This window comes from Cibotium barometz, chromosome 28 (genome assembly GCF_041138505.1).
Source record: "Cibotium barometz isolate CiBa-2024 chromosome 28, ASM4113850v1, whole genome shotgun sequence".
Lineage (NCBI taxonomy): Eukaryota > Viridiplantae > Streptophyta > Polypodiopsida > Cyatheales > Cibotiaceae > Cibotium > Cibotium barometz.
In genome coordinates, this window is record NC_141073.1 from 32,284,873 (window position 1) to 32,308,456 (window position 23,584).

Sequence of the window (23,584 nt, forward strand, 5' to 3'; positions counted from 1 at the left end):
TGGCTCAGAAGAGGATGCCTCATGATTATTGTTTTGAATCAGCTATAGTATTACAACTACAATTTCTATAATGAACATAATCCCCATAATAGTAGTGCATCATATGACTCTAGAGGAGAAGTACAATGGTAGAAAACCATATTTGTCACACCTAAAAGTTTTTGGATACATTGCATATGTACATATCCTTGATGGGCTGCATAAGAGGCTAGACCTGAAGGCTGAAAAATGTGTTTTCATTGGATGCATTTCATGTGTACATATCGCCGATGAGCTACACAGGAGACTTGACCTAAAGGCTTTAAAAATGTGTTTTTTGGATGCATTGCATATGAACATATCCCTAATGAGCTATGCAAGATGCTATACGTGAAGGATAAAAAATGTGTTTTCATTGGTTACTCCCTTGAGAAAAAGGGGTACATATGTTACAATCTTGTCACACATGAGATGAGGGTGAGCATGGATGTTGTATTTGATGAGATGATGGTGAGAAGCTAGTATGCTGATGTAAAAGTCTCAATTGGGCTGACGCACAAGAATTGGTGGTTGCACAAAATACTAGTCAGCAATCACAATAATTGAGTGGACCGACAGAATCCTCTAGGAGTGGGTATATTGATAGAACATAGAGTGGTAGGCTGCATCATAGTGTCAATCCTACAAATTCAGTAGGTGCATCACATAAAGCCAAATAGAAGGTCAATGAGTCTATTAGTATGCCTGATATTTCAATAGGGCATTCATTTGTTGATGGAGAATCTAGTGGCTCCTTAGAGAAGCAAAGACTTGACAACAAGGAGTTTGAGATTCTAGCTATCAAGACACCTAGTGTTAAAAAAGCTAAGGTAGCTGCGAGGACACCAAGGACAGATCCAAGATAACAAAGGTCAAATAGGGTTTAAAAACCTATTCAAAGATTCATGTATAATGGTTATGTACCTTACCATTATGCATGCATGGTAAAGGTTGTGTAAGATGTTGAACCCACATGTTTTGAGGATGTTGTTGAGCATGCAAATTGGAATATAGCCATGGATGAAGAAATGGCTACATTGGATGCAAATAAGACATGGAAATTGGTGCCTTTTCTTGAGGGTAAAAATGCCATTGGATGTAATTGGGTATACAAAGTGAAGCGCAACTAAGATGGAAGCATTAGAAAATAAAAAGATAGATTTTTTAGCTAAAGGTTATACTTAGGGTTATGGCATTGATTATGAGGAGACATTCACCCCTATTTGCCAAGATGGAAACCATGAGAGTTGTAATTGCAATGGTAATGTCAAAAGGCTAGGTCTTACATTAGATGGATGTAAAGAATGCATTCTTGCATGGTGAGTTGCAAGAAGTTTTTTTTTACTAGCCACCTAGTTATAAAGATTTGAGTTACCCAAATTATGTGTGCAGGTTGCGTAAAGCCTTATATGTTCTGAAATAGGCACCGAGATCATGGCATGACAAAATCGGCAAGTATCTTGTCACCATTGGCTTTCATATGGTAGATGCAGATCATTCAATCTATATGCAAAAGAGTGATAAGGGACTGTCATACTACTTACTATTTATGTGGTTGTTGGGGGTGAAAAAGAGTAGGAAGTTGAGCATGTGAAGGGTCTCCTCAAGAAGAAGTTTGATATGAAGAATTTGGGTGGAGCTGAGATACTTTCTTGTCATTGAGATCATCAAGTTACTTCATGGCATATGTCTATCACAGTGATAATATGCTTTGGACATGTTGTCCAAATATGGTATGGGTAGCTACTATAAGCCCATTTCTATACCACTAAATCATAATTGAAAGATGCCTGTCCCCACTGCGCAATGAATCCTGGGGTGCTAGCAGGCAGAAGTAGCACTTCTTGTATGGGGCAGGGTCCTTCACTTGGGGCCTCGCCCACGAATATCCAGACAAGATCATTGAGAGGCACAACCGTTGATTCTTTTCCATAGAACAATTTTTATCCGGGATTTACTTCATCTATCGTACTATAATAGAATTGAGTCTGATTTTAGGGATCCATTAGTCTAGCCACCCCATCCAGTCCCGTGGGTTAGCCAACCGCCCACTGTAGTGATGGGATTCATTTAAGAATTTGGTTAGGTTTTGTCCCGGGTACCAGGGAAAAGAGTTCCCAGGCCCCCTAGCTGGATATTCATGCAAACTTAAAACTAGTCACACCACTTACACACCCAATATGAAATTGCCTTTTTCACAGATTCAAACTTAAAACTAGTCACACCACTTACACGTGTACCCAATATGAAATTGCCTTTTTCACTGATTCAGTTGTCTTTAAAATAATCTTTTAATGAAACTATAGTATCACTGATCATAATCCTCCAAAATTATCCAGTTGACTCTTAATTTCTAATTTTTCCTTTATGGATGTACCTATGGCATCATTATTGGCAACCACAACACTCACCACTTGTCCACTCAGGGACCTTTTCGATAGTTCGTAGCTCATAGTACCCGGAAATATATTCACTTATAAAAATCAAAATGGAATCTCCGTTGAAGATCAGCAAGATCAACCAACAGATCCATATAAAAAAGGCATGGACTCATCCATTGAGGACCAGTAAGGTCAATCAACCAGATCCATGCCCGAATTATGAAAACAACTCTTACTCCTTGTTCCAATATCTTCCACGAGACCTACGTGTGGGTGACCTAGAGCCCGAGCACTGTATGGTCAGCACCCTCTAGGATCATTCGCAGGTCACCTAGTGCTTCACTCATAGGCCGCTTCCTTAGTCCCTCATCCACCATACTAGAAGCTCACCATTTAAATCAAACCAAGGCTGGTCATCAAGACCTTGGCCGACCTTGCTACGCAAGACGTCCTGCGTTGACTCTCCGTCAGCTGTTGCAACTTTATCAGATAGGTCTCCACAACCTCATTCACAAGACGGTCAAAATGCTTCCCCAACATTTTTGACATAAAACAGTCATTTAAAAATAGATCATAAATATAATTTCTATAACGAACTCTCGTCTTTCCACATTGTTCCACATCAATCCTCATTTATTTCATATGTATTCCTATTCTCATCACATCATTTTCCATTTCATCACAACTTTCCTCATTTATCCGCATTAGATCTCATCCACTCACATCTACTCATATCCACATCTCATCACATCATATTCATCCATGAACATCTATCCCAATTTACATCACATCATATTCATTCACATCATATATCATCCATGAACATCTATCCCAATTTACATCACATCTCATTCACTCTCATCCCGATTCACATGACATCACATCTCATTCATTCATATCCATCGCATTCATTCATTTATATCCATCACATTCATTCTCATCACCATCTCATCACATACATTCTATCCACATTATATCACATTCATATCCATCGCATTCATTCATTCGTATCCATCGCATTCATTCATTTATATCCATCACATTCATTCTCATGACCATCTCATCACATACATTCTATCCACATTATATCACATCACTTCTTTCCACATCATATCTCATTCATACACATCTCATCTCATTCATCCACATCCATCCAATCGTTCACATGTATGACTACTCACATCTATCCATGCATTCATATTTATCACTTCACATCCACATATATTCATGTCACATCACATTCTTTCACATACATCCACATCCATTCTTTCACATACACATCCACATCCATTCTTCACATGCACATCCACATCCATTCTTCACATACACATTCACATCCATCCATTCATTCAAATCTATTTGATTCACATCACATCTCATCATATCTATTCACATCACATCTATTCACATCACATTACATCCATCCATTCATTCACATCTATCTGATTCACATCGCATCTCATTTCTATGTAAGTTTTCAGTTTGATTTTCTTTTGAATATAAGGAGTATTTCCTGAATCAGTATCCCCAAAACTTCTTGATCGAAATTCTGAATTTCATACCATAATTCCTTGAATTCTATAACCTTGATCCACAGACCAATTCGAAGGGTCTCAAACTTAGTTTCAGATTTGGCGAGAGTTTTGAGTGTATTTTTCTAAACTGGTCACTCCTTCTTTCCTCGAAACTGACGAAAGAGTTTGGTCTTGGTCATAGTCTGATTCACGGTTCGAGTCGGATAAGATTTTTCTTGAACTATCTTTCTCGAAAAGGTTTGATAATTCAATTACTATTTTAGTGAATTTCGTTCTTTGAATATTCACTTAACTGATTTCTAAATTAGTTATGAATTCCAATGAGGAATAGATTAATCATTTATCTGAATATTTTGATCTCGATAGATTTCCTGAATTCTCTTTTTACAATCCATGTGAATATAAAATGAAAGAAATTTCTCTCTTAGAGTATTTAATTATTTATTTATCAAATACTCATAGAATTTAAGAGAATTCTAATTTTGATATAAAAATTCTTTATGCATCTATTTATGCATAAAAATCAACTTCAATGGGAATAAAAATCCTTTTATGCATATATTTATGCATAAAATCAAATTTAATAGGAATAACACTATTCAAATAAAAAGAATTTCTTTATGCATCTATTTATGCATAAAATCAATTTTTTATAAGAATAACGCTAATTTCTTTTATGCATCTTTCTATGCATAAAAATCAAATTTAATGAGAATAACACTTTTGTAATAAAAAAAATTCCTTTATGCTTCTTTCTTTGCATAGAAATCAAATTTAATGAGAATAACACTTTTGAAATAAAAATAAATCCTTTCTATGCATAAAAATCAAATTTAATGAGAATAACATTTTTGAAATAAAAAAATCCTTCATGCATCTGTCTATGCATAAAAATCAATTTTAATGGGAATAACACTTTTGAAATAAAAATATCCTTTATGCATCTTTCTATGCATAAAAATCAAATTTAATGGAAATAAAACTTTTGAAATAAAAATAAATCCTTTATGCATCTTTCTATGCATAAAATTCAAATTTAATGGGAATAACACTTTTAAAATAAAAATAAATCCTTTATGCATCTTTCTATGCATAAAAATCAAATTTTAATGAGAATAACACTTTTGAAATAAAAATAATTCCTTTATGCATCTTTCTATGCATAAAAATCAAATTTAATGAGAATAACACTTTTGAAATAAAAATAAATCCTTTATGCATCTTTCTATGCATAAAAATTAAATTTTAATGAGAATAACACTTTTGAAATAAAAATAATTCCTTTATGCTTCTTTCTATGCATAAAAAATAAATTTAATGAGAATAACACTAAAAATAATTCCTTTATGCAACTTTCTTTGCATAAAAATCAAATTTAATGAGAATAACACTTTTGAAATAAAATAATTCCTTTATGCATCTTTCTATGCATAAAAATGAGATTTAATAATTAATATCAGTGATATCCATGCATATTCATAGGTGAATATGTACATGGAGTAATTAGAATATTTCTTTTAGATGCAAAAATGGTGGGAATTACTCTTTTAGAATAACATAAAAATAAACTTTCTTTTCCATAAAATTTTGGAAAATTTTGCCAGAACGTCCTTTGTATGGCTGACATTTCTCATTTTTATCATTCTATTTTCAACTTAAATTAACCCAAATTAGATTCATAGAACTTTAATCTACATAATTTTTTAAATTCAAGAGAGTAAACAATAAGAAGAGTTTAATTAATCCCTTAGTGAATCTTTCTAAGATTAAGAAAGGCTGGAATGTAAAGAAGAGAAGAGGGTGGTCTTTTCCTCAAAGGCATAGCATTTGAATTTAATTCAATCAACTGTAAAACATGAAAATCAAGAAAACCATAGATTTAAAATTAAACAAGTAAGAAAATTAACTTACATAGAGCTTGTAAGCTTACCTTTGGCTTGAGGGATTAAGGGTTCTACTCTTGTTTGAAGCAAGAGTGGCCACTAATTCACTTTGGAGAGGATTAGGCCAAAAATAATTAAATTATTAAAAAATTCAATATAAATGGCTCAAGACAGGAGCAGAGTAACAGTTGTTGGAATTAGGGTTGCAGGAAAGCACACAAAGCTTGGAGAAGAAGAAGCAAGAATGCGCACAACACAAGTGTATTAGATTGTGTCAATGTACAAAGATAAGTTAGCCCTAGAATAATGGGCGTATATACAAGCCGGGGGAAAAAACCTCCTAAAAAGGAAAAAAGTGCCCCGATGGTCCTAAGTGTGTTCACACATATCACTACCTATATATATGGCAACAAATCCCCCCTGGGAGTGATTGTGTGAACGAGAGCTAGCACTCATGTATAGGGGAGTGCCATGCCCGAAGTAGATCAGTCCACAAAGGGGAGCAAGCCCAAAGCTTTGCGAAAAGCTTCCAACTTCTCATGAGGAAGCGACTTTGTGAAAAGATCGGCGAGGTTTTTCTCTGTGTTGGTACATAGGCCAAGCTGATCTCTCCTGCTGAGAGTCTCTCCCTGACATAGTGATAATGCACCTCAATATGCTTTGTGCGAGCATGAAAAACTGGGTTTCTCGTAACTGCCAATGTGCTCTGACTGTCAGTGAAGATAGAGGTGGCAGACTCCTCTCTAACACCCAAGTCAGCCACCATAAGCCGTCTGAGCCACACACACTCAACCGTAGCTGTGAAAGCTGCCCTGTAGAAGTGGCCACAGTAGGTTGCTTCTTGCTCAACCAAGATATGCATGAGCTACCGAGCATGAAACAAAAACCACTTGTGGACACTCTTGTGTCATAGCAACCAACCCAATCTGAGTTCGAAAAAGCATGTAAATCTGGCGGCAACGATCCCCCCTTGGGATAAAAGAGCCCAAGATGTATGGTGCCACTCAAGTAGCGAAAGATGCAGCTATGCATAAACCTGCTCACTTGTGAGATTGCAAACTGAATGTCCAGCCTTGTAATGCATACATAAATGAGGCAACCAACAGCTGTCTGATAGAGTGTGACATCAAAGTGATCTCCAGTATCATGAAGACTCAACTTCAAACCTGTCTCCATTAGAGTAGCAATAGGCTTGCAGTCTTCAAGGCCAAATCTCCGCAACAATGTCTCAATATACTTTGTCTGACACAAAGCAATACCTCCATCACATTGTTTAAATTGTATCCCCAAATAATGATGCAAATGCCCCAAATCTGACATCTCAAAAGAGGCATTCAAATCAGCCTTAAAATCAACAATATGATTCTCATTTGGTCCTGTGAGCAGCATGTCATCGACATAGAGAGCAATGATTAGATGTACATCATCCACACGTTTAACATACAAAGTGCTTTTTGTTGGACTATTCTGAAAACCATGTGCAGTCAAATATGCATGTATCTTTTCATACCAAGCTCGTGGAGCTTGCTTTAAACCATACAAAGCCTTATTCAACCTACACACTTTGTTTTCCTACCCTCTTTGAACAAAACCACGAGGCTGCGATACATACACCTCCTCATGCAAATCTCCATTTGAGAACGCAGTCTTTATGTCCAACTGATGTACATTCCAACCATTATGAGTTGCCAATGCACAAATGCTATGAATGGTAGTCATACCACAAGTGGAGCAAAGGTGTCATCAAAATCAATGCCCTTTTCTTGAGCATAACCCTTTGCAACAAGTCTAGCCTTATAGCGATCAACACTGCCATCTGGCTTTCGTTTCAACTTAAAAACCCACTTACATCCAATGACCTTTTTACCAATAGGCAAATCACACAAAGACCATGTACCATTCTTCAATATAGCATCATATTCACTTTGCATTGCAGCCAACCAATTTTTTGATTTTTGTGCCTCATCAAATGAAAGAGGTTCTTCCTCTTCACACATACCAGACACAGCCAAAGCATAACAATCTGATGCATAAGAGGCATGCTGAAAACCTGAACGAGTACGACTAGACATAGGTGCATCAATTTTACTATCACGCAAGGTTTGCACCAGCCATTTAGGCATACCTCTAGCCTGCTCATTTTCAGCCCTATCCTCATAAATTACATCCTGTAAATCTGCATCAGAAATAGGCTGATCTATGATGTTGTTTGAAATCTGCATAGGCTGAATATTTACCTCATTAGGACTTACATTTGAATTCCCACCTATAAACAGAGGCAACAACGTATCAAATACATCCCGTGAGCTCACACCTGTCTCTTTGGTACATGATAACAAAGGCTGCACAGCATCTTCCACAAAAACAACATCTCGACTAATCAAGATACGCTTTGACTGCGGATGATACAATCTGTAACCCTTGCTCTTAGCACTGTAACCAACAAAAATGCATTTGACAGCCTTATCATCCAATTTTCTACGTTGTTGCACAGGCACTAAAGCATAGGCCAAGTAACCAAAGACACGCAAGTGACCAATAGAACGCTTCCTGCCATGCCAAGCTTCGTATGGAGTAACAGATTGCAAGGCCTTAGTGGGACACCTGTTGAGTACATATGCAGTACACATGATAGCCTCAAGCCAAAACGCATGTGGCAAAGCTTGGCTCTTGACCATACATCGTGCCATCTCCATAAGTGACCTATTTTTCCTGTCAGCAACACCATTTTGGTGAGGGGTATACAGCACTGTACATTGGTGTTTTATCCCACGACTATCCAGAAATGCATTAAACTCTTTAGACATGTACTCCCCCCCTCGATCAAAATGGAGGGTGCCCATAGTACAAGTGGATACATTTTCAACCGTAAGCAAAAACTGTTTGAAGCACAAAAACTGTTTGAAGCACAAAAACACTTTGGACTTTGCCTTCAGTGGATATACCCATGCATGCCTTGAGTAATCATCAATGAAAGTCATGAAGTACAAGTGTTTACCAAATGACAGAGTTTGCATAGGCCCACATGCATCACTATATGTACAAGTTGCAATTTACGAGTGGCCCGCACAGAACCATCCTTTGGAAATGTAGAATGCTGCATTTTGCCCAAAATACAACCTTCACAAACATGTTTCAATGGTGCCTTAAGAGGGGGCAATGAAGCAACCATATCAAATTTCTGCAAACGTAGCAAACTAGCAAAGTTCAGATGACCAAAATGAGCATGCCATAGTTTTGCATCTGAAACTGCCTTTTCATCAAAAACTGCATTTGCTGAATCTTCCACACACTTGTCATAAGAATTGAGCCTATATAGCCCATGAAACAAGGTGCCAGATGCAATAATCTTATCACTAAAAGTCAAATCATAAATAGTACATCTGTCATCCACAAATTTAACTACAAGTCCAAGTCTAGCAAGCGCAGAGACAGACAATAGATTCTTCTTTATCCCTGGCACATACAAAGTATCTAAAAGTGTGAAAGCACTACCATTTACAGCAGTAAGTATAATTTTACCAATGCCCTTCACTTGGTAAGAAGCATTATTGGCATATATGATAGTATTCCCATTAGAGACAGCCTCAAGACAAGTGAACATATCACGATGCAAGGTAATGTGCTTTGTAGCACCACTGTCAAAATACCATACATCAGAGTCAACAAAAATTGCCAAACATGCATCATATACAGATGGGTCATACTGGCAATACACGTTAAACGCCCATTCTGTATCCTGCAGCACAACATTTGCAAAATTTGCATTTGTAGAAGCATCTGCTATTGTGGCTGCATTTGACTCTTTCTTCTTTGCCTCTTTAGCCTTTAGCTTAGGCAGTTCTTAATGACATGATCATTTGCCTTACTATAGTTGCACCTGATTTTTTTCTTGCCTTTATCAAGAGCCTTCTCAGACCTATTGTTGCTACCTGTGGAAGGAGAAGAAGTTGCAGACCTACTAATAGGAGAAGAAACAATGGAAGGGGCTACCTTACCACTTCTTCTCTGCTGGGCAGCAACAAATGCCTGATCAACCTGCACGCTACCTAGCCCTGTTTTGCCTGGACTGTGCTTCTTGCAAGAGCTTGTTGACTAAAGTATCATGCTTGACAACATTCTGTCTGTCCTCAGTAACAAGTCTCCACGTGGAAGCAAAAGTCTGATATGACTCAGGTAAAGCATCAAGAGCAGTCTGCACAAGAGAATGATCAGGAATAATCTCACACCTGCTGTAGAAATCAACTGTTCCTTGAGATCTTTAATCTCAGCAAGAAAAACATTCATGTCATCATCTTCCTACATAATCTTTGATTCTAGCTCTTTACGCAGGTAAGAGATTTTTGCCTCGTTTACGACCTGCATACAAACCAGCTAGAGTATCCCAAGCCTATATTATTGTTTTAGTTGAATAAATATGTGGAGTGATGTTACGTTTGACAGAAAGTGCAATCAAGACATGAGCCTGCGCATCTTTACCATCCCAACAACAAGCTTGTTCAGCAGTGGGTAAAACAGCAGCAACAGTAGAGCTGCTAGAACCTGCAACATCCTCAACAGATCCTACATCCACAGAACCTGGACATACATCCATACCCTGCACAATGTTCACACTCCTTTTGCAACCAAAACATGCTACATCATGTATGCTCAAAGTGGGTAGTTACTGTCTCCATCCAGTTTGTCATCTCATCAGCAGACAACATGCAAAATACATCAGTGTTGTTTTATCAGCCATGGCCACTGACTGAAACTGATGCAAAGGCTACTTGTAAAATGAAGCAAAGACTAAACAAAAAACAACTCGTGCTATGTAGCATGGTCCACAATAGAATACATATGCCTGTTTTGCAGAAAACTGCACTGTGAAAATTTCAGCACAAAATGACGAAAACACCTATGCAGAACTTGTAATGCAAAAATGGAACTTGCAAGTGCTCGTGAAAGCTCACCTCAATCGGAGAACGTGAGTCGGAGGGTGCTACCGGCGTAGCCCTGGGAGCCAATGCCTGCTCTGATACCAATAATTGTTGGAATTAGGGTTGCAGGAAACCACACAAAGCTTGGAGAAGAAGAAGCAAGAATGCACACAACACAAGTGCATTAGATTGTGTCAATGTACAAAGATAAGTTAGCCCTAGAATAATGGGCGTATATACAAGCCGGGGGAAAAAACCTCCTAAAGAGGGAAAAAGTACCCCGACGGTCCTAAGTGTATTCACACACATCACTGCCTATATATATGGCAACAACAGTGCATAAACACCATTAAGCTTTTACAAAGGGGGAGGCTTCTATTTATAGGAAAAAGTGAGCCTCTAGCCAAGCAAACTGATTCTAGAATTTTCCAGATCAGTTTGGTCAATTTTTGGGTCAGTTCAGCTTACTTTTTGGATCTAGTTTTGAAATAGGAGAGAGGAGAGATGGAATATCTCATTTTATTGATTAAAAATTGGGAGTAATGATGAGAAAAAAGGTGCCTCCTTCATGAGGGGAGATCCCCACTCTGAGGTGTCAAAATTGAGTTTTTTAATTATTTTCTTTAGTCCTTAGTCCACTCTTCATCTTATGTGAGTATTTACTCATTTTTGAGGGGTTTTTCTTTTATTCTTCAATTTATCTCCTCCCTACATTTGGACTAATATTATTGGTCCATAGGAACCTTGATTGGACCATAATCCAAATTTTTTTGAAAATCTGGACCCTTAGGCTAAGGTCCTTTATACCTATTTTCAATTAATTCCAATTGCACATTGGAAAGTTCTTTTTGAATTTCTGTTTCACGGGAAACCATTTTAGACACTAGGAGGATTTTTATATCCAAAAATATCTCAATTTTGAATTACCTCCCTCTAGACATTTTCTCTCTCCAGGTCGAAACAGGGTAAAACAAGATCTTTCTTTTATTTCAGAGAGGGGAATAATTATAAGATCAGAAGGGGAGGTTCTTACACCTACACACCTCAAAAGCTGGAGGGAGGAATCTTACAATAATGGCAAGCTGAGTGTAAATACAGGTGAGATGCTAGAGAATCCCACTATGTACAGGAAGATAGAGGGTAGCTTGATCTACATGATGATGATCACTAGGCCAAACTTGAACTACATAGTTGGGTTGGAGATCCAGTTTATGTAGGTTCCTCGAAAACCACATTTGGATAGTGTGAGAGGTGCACACTATGCTATGTGAGGTCCACAGTGGATTATGGTCTCTTTTATGAGTCAGGTATAGAGTTGCAGGTGTATAGATACACTGATGTAGATTAGACTGGTAGCATCTTGGATAGAAGATCTACTAGTGGATTTATGTTTTCCTTTGGGAGTGGTTCTATTACTAAGAAGGAGCCAGTAGTTGCCTTATTGAGTACAGAAGTAAAATGCAGGAAGCTATGATGGCAGCATGTGAGGTAGCTTGGTTACACAAGTTACTTGGAATTTGGGGCTACATGCTAACATGCAGGTTGTCATTTATTATGAAAAGACATGGTCATGTGGTCAGTGTGTGTGCCTAGAGTCAGTGCCTATGTAGGACATGGTGTGAATGTGTGGTAGAACATGTGGTAGGTGTGTCAGGTGACTCATTAGTTAGCTGTCACCTAGTTTGGTGTGATGAGAAAGTTTAGGAGCTTGGTGGTCTAGTAGATGGAAGACTTGGTGGTATATAGATGGAGATGATTATGCTACCTACCCAAGGGCATTCTTCTATATGTAACCAGGTTGATCATGAATACAATTACTCTTGCCATTGCTCCATTTGCTTTGTGTCTATGCTCTTGCACTCCCAATTCCAACAGATGTCAATAGGTGGCTGTGTAATAAGTCACTTGAATGAGTCTCCCATTGAAGCTCCATTTCCTATTCAAGCTTCCGTTCCCTTCAAGATCCCATTGCCATTCTAGCTCCCAATCCCATTTCCCATTCCCTTCAAGCTCTCATTCCCATTTCCAAGCTCCTCTTGCATTTCTTCCAAGTTTGTCACATTCTGTCTCACTTCTTGCATTTCTTTCGAGTTATTCTCATTTTATTTCACTAAAGCACTTCTTGTAGTAGTTCAAGCTTGTTCTCATTCTATGGCACCTTTAGGAGACATTACCAATGGATCTCAAAAAGGCCAATGTACATGTACGACTTGATGAAGCATATGTTCATGTTAGAGTTTCCTTTAGTAGAAAGGACAGTCATCCCATAGCATGAGCTAGATTTCATGTTGAAGGTGAAAAGCACATTGAAATTTTTTATAATGGGAAGATCTATCCCAATGATCCTTTCACTCATATAAGTCCTCAATTTCAAAATATATCCACTTTCTAAAAATTCATTAGAGAGGGAGAGAATGGGCTTCTGGGATATTGTAAGAGGGTTTGTTATCATAGAACAATCCAGTTGAGGCTAGAATATGAACAAGTGTTAAAAAAAGGAGGAGTGTGGAAAGCAAGTTTAAGATTTGAAAGCCAAGGTTTCCTTTTTGGAGAAAGAGAAATAAGTAATTGATGAAAAATCCAAGAGCACTAGAGGTGAAAATGCAAGATTGGAAAGGCAAATCACAAGCTTGCAAAATGTTGTGAATTCGTTCAAATCTACACCCTTGGGTTACAATCAATGGATAAGAAGCTTCATTTCTTTGGAAAAGCTTTCTTTTACTATAGGTGCATGAAAATGGAGAGTGCAAGCAATGTTGTACAATCCTAAACCTACCACCTTCCATATTTTAACAATATTGTAATTCCATTGCATTATCTCATGTGTTTATTTTTTTGTAGGAACTTTAGCCAAACATGGTTGGAAAAGAACAATAACAAAGTTCTGCTTTGAAATCTTGTTGAAAAAGGACAATAACAAAGTTTTTGCCTTGAAATCTTATGTGAAGAATTTGGACATATTGGAAAATTTGTAGGATACAAAGCAGAAGAAGATGAAGTCTCAAGTGCTAAGTGAGTTATTGAAAGACAAGCCATGAATCATAAATCCCAATGAGCTCCAAAATGCATGCAATTCAGCTAGTATTAGTTGCCAAGGATATGAGTTAAAATTTCAAATTGTGAAAAGAAGATTAATAGAAGAGCGCATATCAAGCACATTTCTTCCCCATCCATTTAGTATAGAGCTATCTTGATGACACAATAGTGAGAATGTTTCTCTCTCTCTCTCTCCTTTGTAACTGACCTCCTTCAACCCTAAACCCTAAACCCTACCCCCTACCCCCCCCCTCTCTCTCTCTCTATGTGTTTGTGTGTGTCTGTGTGGAAACATTTCACTCAGGTCTCTCTTTACTAGTTTCACCAGTCTTGAGATGGCAGGGAGTGAATGCAGCGACATGAATGAAGTGCGGATCTATGTGAACTCCTTACTATCGGAGCCTATTGTACGTCATGCAACCAGTGGAACTATGTTGCTGAAGGATGATCTCCCGAGATAGGTAAGGACATTTGTGTGATGGCCATCACACATAACAATGGACGCATACAAACTACCTCGATGAAAGCCATCAGTGCACATGGGGATCAAGCAAGGTTTATGTGCTCAAGACGGAGGTGCATGTGCTAGAGAGAGGAAAGGCAAAAAGGGCTCACGGGACACACCAACTATAGATCTGACATGCAGTCCAAGAGACACTGGTCACACAACAAGCAATTTCGATCCATCGGCTCATGCGAGAGTAAATGTAGCATTGGTTGAAGACACACACATGATAGATCTCACATGTACTCCAGTCAGCCATGCTCCAAGTTCAAGCAATGCCAAAACACAAAAGGACTCTACAGACACTGTATTATTGGAGGATGATGATGAGGTAGTGGCAGCAAACGATGAGAATTATGCAATGGTTAGCATGGTGTCATATATCAGGTCTCTTGGGGGGCGACATCATATGTTGCACAAGCTATTGGAGAATTGCACTCAAGTGGAGAAAGTGCTTGAGGTGCCTCCACCAGTGTACGATGGGAATGTTGCTTTTGAGCTACCACCCTCATTGAATGGTGCCACACCGATAGATGGTATGAAGCAAAAGTATGACGGCCATTGTTGGACAAAACCATCATCAACAACAATGACATTTCTAGGTACAGTTCGACGCAGCAAGTATGTAGGGGATCTGGAGTGTCCTAACATGCATTGCTTCGAAAGGAAGTTCAATGATTTGCCAAACCATGCTTCATGGACAGGTCAATTCATGTCTTCATTTAAAACCTATTTTTTGGTCAGTAAATCTCTCTTGTTCCGCAAACTATAATGTCATTGTGATTGTATGTAGGAAAAATGAATAACATCATTCCTTGTGTTGGAATGTCTGCCACTAGCATAGGGAGATTGTCGTGCTTTTACTGCAAGAGATGTCCCATTCTGCGGAAAAAATGTGATTGTGTGGCATACTACGTCATGTCCGACAAGATTGTTTATTCATGTTGGCACACATGATCACACTATTCAAAGAGGCACTATCAGAGCCCATGTGAAAGAGCTACAAAACACAGTGGAGGTGAGTAGGACCATGGCATCTTCAATTGACAATTGCTAAGAGACTAGTAACAAGTGCACTCATGCGCGAAGAAGGTGTGGCCCTTACATAGACACGGAGTTTTTGACGATGCTTGAGGAGTTGGAACCTCTTGTGCAAAAGAACAGGTATGAATTTAGCCTTAATAACCAATTGAGTTGATTTTCTTTTTTGGCATTCAATCTATACACAAACTTTTCATTTGCTCCATCAGATTCAAGCATATGGTGTGGTTTGTGCATGCTGAAAGTGATCAAGGCATGGAATCGAGAGTGTTGAGTTTGAAACGAAGATGCGATTACCGATTTTTTCATGGTAGCCTTTTCCCTAGCCAATGGTTGATGATGATAGTAGGTGCTTCATTTTCAAGATGTCAACAACAAGACCAGCATCAGGGGTTGATTTGGTAAACCAGATGCAACAGATTGGTCACAGAGATCTACACAATAGTTGGATTTGTTTTGACCATTTCACCGAGTTTGTGGTTGGACCACAATGGCGGCACATGTTTATGATCCAAGGTGACAAAATGATGTTATTTGCATAAAACCTTTCCAATGAATGGGTTGCTCTTATGCTGTACGTAAGCAAAGTTGTATGTTTGATGCAGTGTGCAAGAGCTAATGACAATTACAATATGCGAGATTAAAGAGGTAGATACAGATGCTCAAGTCCTATTCTGGTCAAAGCTTAATGAAGTCATGGCAAGCTACAGGCACCCCCATGCAGATTTTAAAGGGTTCATGGCTGACGAGGCAGCCGAAAATTGGAGGGCTATACGTATAGTGTTCAATGGCGGACCAGAAAATGTCATGCAAGATAGGGAAAGGTTGTGCCTCTTTCAATGGGAACAGAGTTTGCAAATGCACACATCCCAATATGTGCAAAAGAGCTTTCAGGATGAGCACAAACACCTCTGTAGGTTGTGGAGGTGTGCATCAACTGAAGAAGATGCAACAACACAGTACAGGTTCATATGAGCATGGTGGGCCACAGGAAAAGTTGCCGACTATAATATCCCTGCGATGGATTGCTAGCTCAATTGGTGGTATGTTTGATATCCACGATGGCGAGCCCACTTTGTTGGCGTGAGTTATCACTTATGCTTTGAAAAATATATTGTCCCCATGTTGCTTTGATAATTTCAAACTTATTGACGACATGGTGCCTGACGGGACATGGAGGACATCTCTTTCATGCCTAGGATAAATATGGCCGAGCTAGTACATGCAAGCTGGCTTGCAGCAGAAGGATTCAAGGGAATGCTAAACCTATATGATGCGTGTGTTAGTGACTTGGCGAATGCATTGTTGCAGAGTTTTAAGAGGCACTCATTTATTAGGGGAAAGTACCATGGTGCAGGCCCTAGTGCTAAGACTCTTGCTAAGCGAGCTCGTCAAGGAATTAGCCCAACCCCTGCTACAACATCGAGAGTGGTGGAGGAGGTTGTTAGTGGCATTCCAATGCATGAAGAGCCAAATTACAGGGGTGACAACATAACAGTGGCTCGGAAGCGAAACACCAATCGATGAGTCACAGGTGAGGAGATGAATGCCACGCATAGGCCTGAATTTATAGCAATTAACCAACCACGAAGAAAAGGGGCTAGACATCTAGATTTCTAGGGTGTAGCCCAACAATCAAAGATGGAGACATCTTCCACAGAGACATCCGTTGAGATGGTATTTGAAAGTGATGTCCATGACACCACATGGGTGATTAGAAGGATAAAGGGGAAAAGTAGAGTATTGTGTCAGGGATGGCTAGGAGGGCGACAAGGGAAATGCAAAAAAGTGATTAAAACTACTACAACAGGAGCGCCGGCACCATCGTTCTAGAGGGTGTTTGAGTGGCCTTCCTCAGAAGAAGGGGATGTTGGGAGAAGAAGATAGTTCATGTGGTTTTGCAATGACAGTATGGACCACACATGGACCATATGCTCTTCTATCAAAGAAGCTCCAAATGCACGTCCAAAAATATGGCTGGTTGCTCGTGGCACAAATTTGAAAACAGAGGAAATAAGATATTTAGAAAGGGGAGGATTCATTCTGGAGAAGGCCCCATTTGAGCAAAGTACAAATGAGGCCACACCAAGGTATCGAACAGGTGTCTCCCAAGTGGCAGCTACCAGGATTGACGCTACCCTTGCTCTGGATGCTACAGTGAAAGGCCACAGTGTCCCCCTCAAACATGAGGTTTTCAAGATAGAAACTGAGAACTCAATTTTGAGGGGGGAGATTTACAATGTAGACATAGCAAAGAAGCCAACATGCAATTGTCATGATTTCATGGATCGAGTGACTGAAGGAAAGCCCTTTTTGGCATGCAAGCACATGTATTATGTGTACCTCCGTGTCTTTGGAATGGATGCAAATGTAAACATGTACATACATCAACCACTACTAGTGGACGCCAATTTGTTTCAAATGTTTGGTAGTAGAAGAACATTTCCAAACACCCCAACCATAAAGCCATTGATATAGAACATTTTGGTTCAAGAAGATCCTCCTTGCCATGTTTGTTGTATTTGTTGAGATTCAAGCTCGATGTCAGTGTGAGCCAGCTATGCTATGTGCTGGCATGTTAGGTAGGAACATGTGTGAGACATAAATGACCGCGTCCAACTGGTCATAGTGTGTGGACATAAGCTAGGGTTAGATGTGTGTGGACACAACTCATCATGCTATGGGCGTCATAAGAAAACCCATGATCATCCACTGTATCCTGGTCAAGCATGCACTTTGGCCTAGTGCAACTCATCAGATAGTAGTCTACTCCCTCGCTATTTTCCTCACTGGCAAATACATCACCCTCCTGTAGCAAATGTGTCAGGTCATCATAACTGACCATGAACGCAGGACCTGTGTGCTCATCAGACACCACTGTTGGATGTAAAGGATGCTCGGGGGAGAGGAATGTCTGTATCCATGCATCTGCCCATCCTCTCGAGGCACAATGTGACCAATCGCCATCCATACATGCTCCACAGAAGCATGCAAACCGTCGTGTGTAAATCGTGGGGGCCGCCATGCACGTGCTCCTGATGGAATGTAAGCCCAAGGTGCCAGGTACTGTGTCACAATCATGGGAGGCTCTACGGTCAATCGTGCCACCATCCACATGCCAAAAAAATCTCCTGACAATCCGAGCATCACGTTTGGGGTACGATGATGTTGCACTCCCACACAAATGTTGGGAGCACCACTCGACTACGTGGCCCGCATCTCTGAACCGCTGAGCATCCTGTCGCAGCTGATGACTCCTCAAGGCATGTTTCACACACGCGCCTGCACCATCATGCTCACCCTTCCCGTGACCAGTCTCAAAGAATGACCAAATCACTGGGGGGGATACTAGACTGCACATGCCACCTATAAATCCATAAAAGATAATCTTAGTTATTGTTTTCTTTAAGATGTTCTAGTGAATTTAGTTTAATTGTAAATGTAAGAAAGCCATAAGTACAACCTGTAGAGCCAATAGAATTGACGTGATGACTTGAACTGTGCACCACAACCATCTGACCAAACCCATCACTGGACATGTCTGATCCCACAATCTCCTAAAAAATCGTCATGGAGACGAAAACAGTGTTGCACAAAATGTGCATCATGTGAACGATCATCACTGATATAGAAATGATACTCTCGAATAATGACACGGGTCTCGGGGGTACTCGCTATCCCATCTACATGAGCCTCTGCATGTCGATAGCTAATGTGGACCAAAATAGCAATCTGGTGAGGTAAGCAATACATACGTTTAGGACACAAAAAATCAATTAAGTAATGTAGCTCAAACATAAAACAAATATTACAAAATATAACCATTACCTGCTCTAAGAAGTAATACTCAGATTGTATCTCCTGAAAAGGTATGAAAGTGTAGTTCTCTGCAAAATCAATCACAGAGACGACCACACCAATAGGAAACTCTGCTAGGCATGCTCGTAACTGACGATCCGGCCACTTGGCACAATGACTGTGCCGTATGTAGGGGTAGATCTGCTCCCTAAATGTGGCTGTGAAGTGACAACGTGGTGTATGTTTGTCCACGAGCTGCAACTTCCTGGACTGTCCACCACTCTGGAGCTGGTGTGTCACATACTCATAACGTTGCCATGCCACTATCTCTTGGTCACTTGCATCAAGATCTACCATCTGTAGATGTGCAAGTGAACCACATGATGTGCAATTGCTCTCCACACAAGGCATCCTATGGAACTGGGCATCCTCCGTGCGTGCACACAAAAGAGAGTGGATGAAATCACGTGGACTACGAGGCAACTCTCTATGCCCACTAAGAGAACGGAACACATCATAAAAAAGTTTGAACTCAACATGGTAGCGACAACAACATGTGTCACGCTGACGTGAGTACCTCACAAACCAAGGCTTACACCCCTCAAATGACCTTTGCCCAATTTTAAGCTCTGGATACGAAGCCACAAACTGAGAATACAACTCAGTTTGGGACATTTCAAGAAAGCAAGCACCGTGCTCAATGAACACTCCTCTTGTCACTCTCTTACGCAAAGCTTTCTTGAAAACTGGCGATGCACGACAATTCTCCTCCCAAAAACTTTCTATCAAGGTTCTAGTGGTTTCATCTAGTAGGCGATCATGCCTAGCTACACGACCACTACTCGCCCACATAGCACCAACCTCATTGGCATCTAAACTTTGTCGCCTAATAGACCCAACTCTAAGTGCGTGTGGTGCTATGGAAAGGATGCGAGATGTGGCACTAACCTTACCCTTCATTTGGGAGCTACTTATGGCTGCCACAATAGCCCGTCGAGCAGCCAAAGCGTCCGCAGAGTTCCTCTTCTTGTTAGCTATATAGGAATGACGAACACTTTGTAGCACCGCCATGCCAGCTCTCCTCTCTCTTCGACCTCCAATGTCGGAAAGCGCCCTGCAGTTGGCCATGTTGGGCAGATCAATCAAAGCATCAAGCACACATGCCTGTGATGAAGACGTGAGGTCTTTGAAATAGGATTGGAAGATTGCATGGGCACGACGATGTGCCCCTGACTTTGATAGTTCTTTCCTATCCACACGAAGGGTGCCCAAAGGAGGGGGGGTGGGTTCTTGTAGAAGAGAGGACTCAAGAAGGGCGAGTTCATGTGGATTATCTAAACTAAGGGGTAGTGGGGGGGAAGAGGGCGAAGGGAGAGGAAGTGGAAGAGGAGGAGCAAGGCTTGGATCATCGCCAACGGAAGGTGTTGCTCGTTGACGTGCTCTCCACTCTCTCTTTCTCTCACGAGCTACTCTTCTCCTCTCCTCCTCTTGAACTTGGTGGATGGGGGGGAGTCTAGTCCTATCACGTTTCCGACTCCTACGACTTTGAGAACCCATTCTCAAGGAAGCTAAGAGAGAAAATATTATAAAGGCTCAATGATGGGATAGTACTACAGATAAGTGTGGGATAGTACTAGAGATGTGTGATTATATAGGAAAAATAGGTTATCCACTTCAAATCTCACTGGATTTCCTATCTAAGATTGATTGGATAACTAAGATAAACATAAAGATAATTAAAGATAAACTATTATCCACTTAAAAATTAATATTATTTATAATATTTATTAACAAGTCTAAATATTTATCATTACTAGATATATAAATATATCTTTAAAGAAATCTTTTATTTTATAATTATATAACTGCTTTTTTTAAATAAAGTATTTTTTTCAAATTTTATTCAAAGGTTTATTCTACATAAAAAATTTTCAAGAAATATAAAAATAAAAAATTTATTTTTTTAAATTAATAATATGATCTTTAATAATATTTTTATTGATCCAATCCCAAAATATAATCCTTTAAAATTAGTGATTTTAAATTCTTTTATTTAATAACTTACATATATTTTATTATTTAAATTTCTATATTCTATTTCCCTAAATTACTAAATTAACTTTTTCAAAAATATGTTTTTGAAAAAAGAGGGGAGGTGGGAAGGAGATGCCACGTGTCACAAGCGTGCATGACACATGGCATTCTCTTGACATGTGGCACTATTATGGTTGATGTGGCAATTCCATGATGTGGCATGCCATGTCACCATGTGCGAGGTGGCATGCAAAGGTGGCATTAATGATGACTAGGATGATGAGGTGGGGAGTCAACTAGGTTGACCATGTTGACATGGAGGGTGGAGGTGGCAAGCTGAGGTGGCAAGCTGCTTATGTGGATCCTCTCGATGCTCACGTGGACACAAAGTGGCATGCATATATAAGGTTTGGGCCTACCCAAGCCTCACACATGGAATGAAACCTAAGCTGTGAAGTTTACCAAGCCTAGATTTCCAAACCTAACTAGGATTGGTTTTAGACTTGAAAAGGGGAGAGTGGACACAATATGGGAATTTTCACTTGGGAGGATTGAAAATGGACCTTCCCATACTCAAATCAAGCCAAATTTTTTTTAATAAATTCATGGCAACAAGAGTATTGATCCCTTGAGTTTTTAGATTGAAAGATTCAATATTTAATTTTCTAGAATTAAATTACTATTGATTTAATGGGCCTCTCACAGTCATAATAAATTTTCCAAAGTAAATCTACAAAAATCAAACCGTTAGATTTGTAATTTTATCTTATACCCACATTATACTAGTCTTTCCCAATCTAATCATCACTAGATCCATACAATTTGAGCATTTTAAATGGTAGATGTGGTGGGAGGATAAAATAGTATGTTTTTTAACAATTCTAATATCTTTTAAATAATATAGAAAATAGTAGAACACATCAAAAATTACTCGATAAATCAAGTTAAGCTCTATGTTATTTGTATTTGTGATATGCAAAGTGGGAACATCGTATGAGTAATAATGTAAAAGTTATAGGCAATTTACTCACATTCACTATACCTGTCTAAACCTAGGACAGGGCCTGTATACAAACTTGGTTCCCAAAGAAAAGGGGATTTGCAATTATTGGATATTCGATCAGATTATAGTTTTAGGTGCCCAACTTTGCATATGATGTTTCATTAGAAGACCTTGAAGTGAAACTCCTTGGCTAACTATGAGAGATTGGCTACTCTTCTTGAAAAAATGCCTGTTTTTCAGCTAAAGCCAAGGGCGCCCACGACATGAAACTAGATAACCTCATCTTGCAACCACCCATAGTGACATAGGTAACTCATGTATTCATTTTCCTCTGGAGTGGATAACAGTTATTCAATGTAAGTCTCCATGATCCCTGCATATCAGGTTCCATCCAGATCCTGAGTTATCTCTTCCACCATCACTTTATTCATTGGAGTGATTCTTGGCGGAGTTTGAGGTCCTAGGATCAGTGGTGGTAATGGTACATTCTGTGCTCGATATGGTATCGGGTTAGGATTGTTAGCTCCTTGAATGATCTGATTCGATTGTAATGGTGGAGCTAGGAGTGCTAGTTGTTGCAGCCTTGGTTGATTAGTCTGTGCTTGCACTAGGGACAACATTCTAGGGTATCTGCACTGGGATGTTTCATGGTTTCTCCACCTAGTACAATGTCCACACCACAAGGCTAGTGGTCTTGCTCGTAGCCTTGGACACTCATTTGAGGGGTGATTCCTTGAGCATACACTGCATCAAACCATATCACATCTTGGATATAAGTGCACATTACCTTGGTTATCCCGATGAGCTACGTTTTTGGCTTAAGGATTTCACCTCGCGACTATGAGATGTGCAAGCTCATCGATGTTTAGATCCTTGGTTTCCTTGGATTGCTCCTTAGAAATCTAGGATGAACCTGCGTCAAGGTCCTTGGATCCCACGATCGAAGGTATAGATGTCGTAATGGTTTCGTCACCCTCTCTCACGTTGTCTCCTAACCTGATCGCTTCCTTACTACATGCCTCAAAAGATGTTATGTTCAGCACAGTAAGTTGATCATGCAACTTTGGTCTTCTTAACCCCAATAAGAAACGAGGTAAGAGCTACTCATCGCTAAGCCTTTCCTGAGGCTCACACCTTGCGTTTAAATGTTTGATTCTCGCAATATAGTCTCGCAAGGAATCCTTTCCCTATTTGACTCGATTTAGTTGGTTTATAGGGCTCCACTTCGGACCTTTTGGAGAATACTCCAAGACAAACTATCCTCTCAAGGTATTCCACATATCCTTCTCCTCGGATTTAAGTGCCCGATACCACGCGCCTGCCTTCCCATCCAATTGAATTCCAAAGGCTCCAATTTTATCACCATCAAATTTGCTCAAAGCATTCCACATAGGTAATTGGATCACCCTCTCCTTGGAATTTCGTGATCAA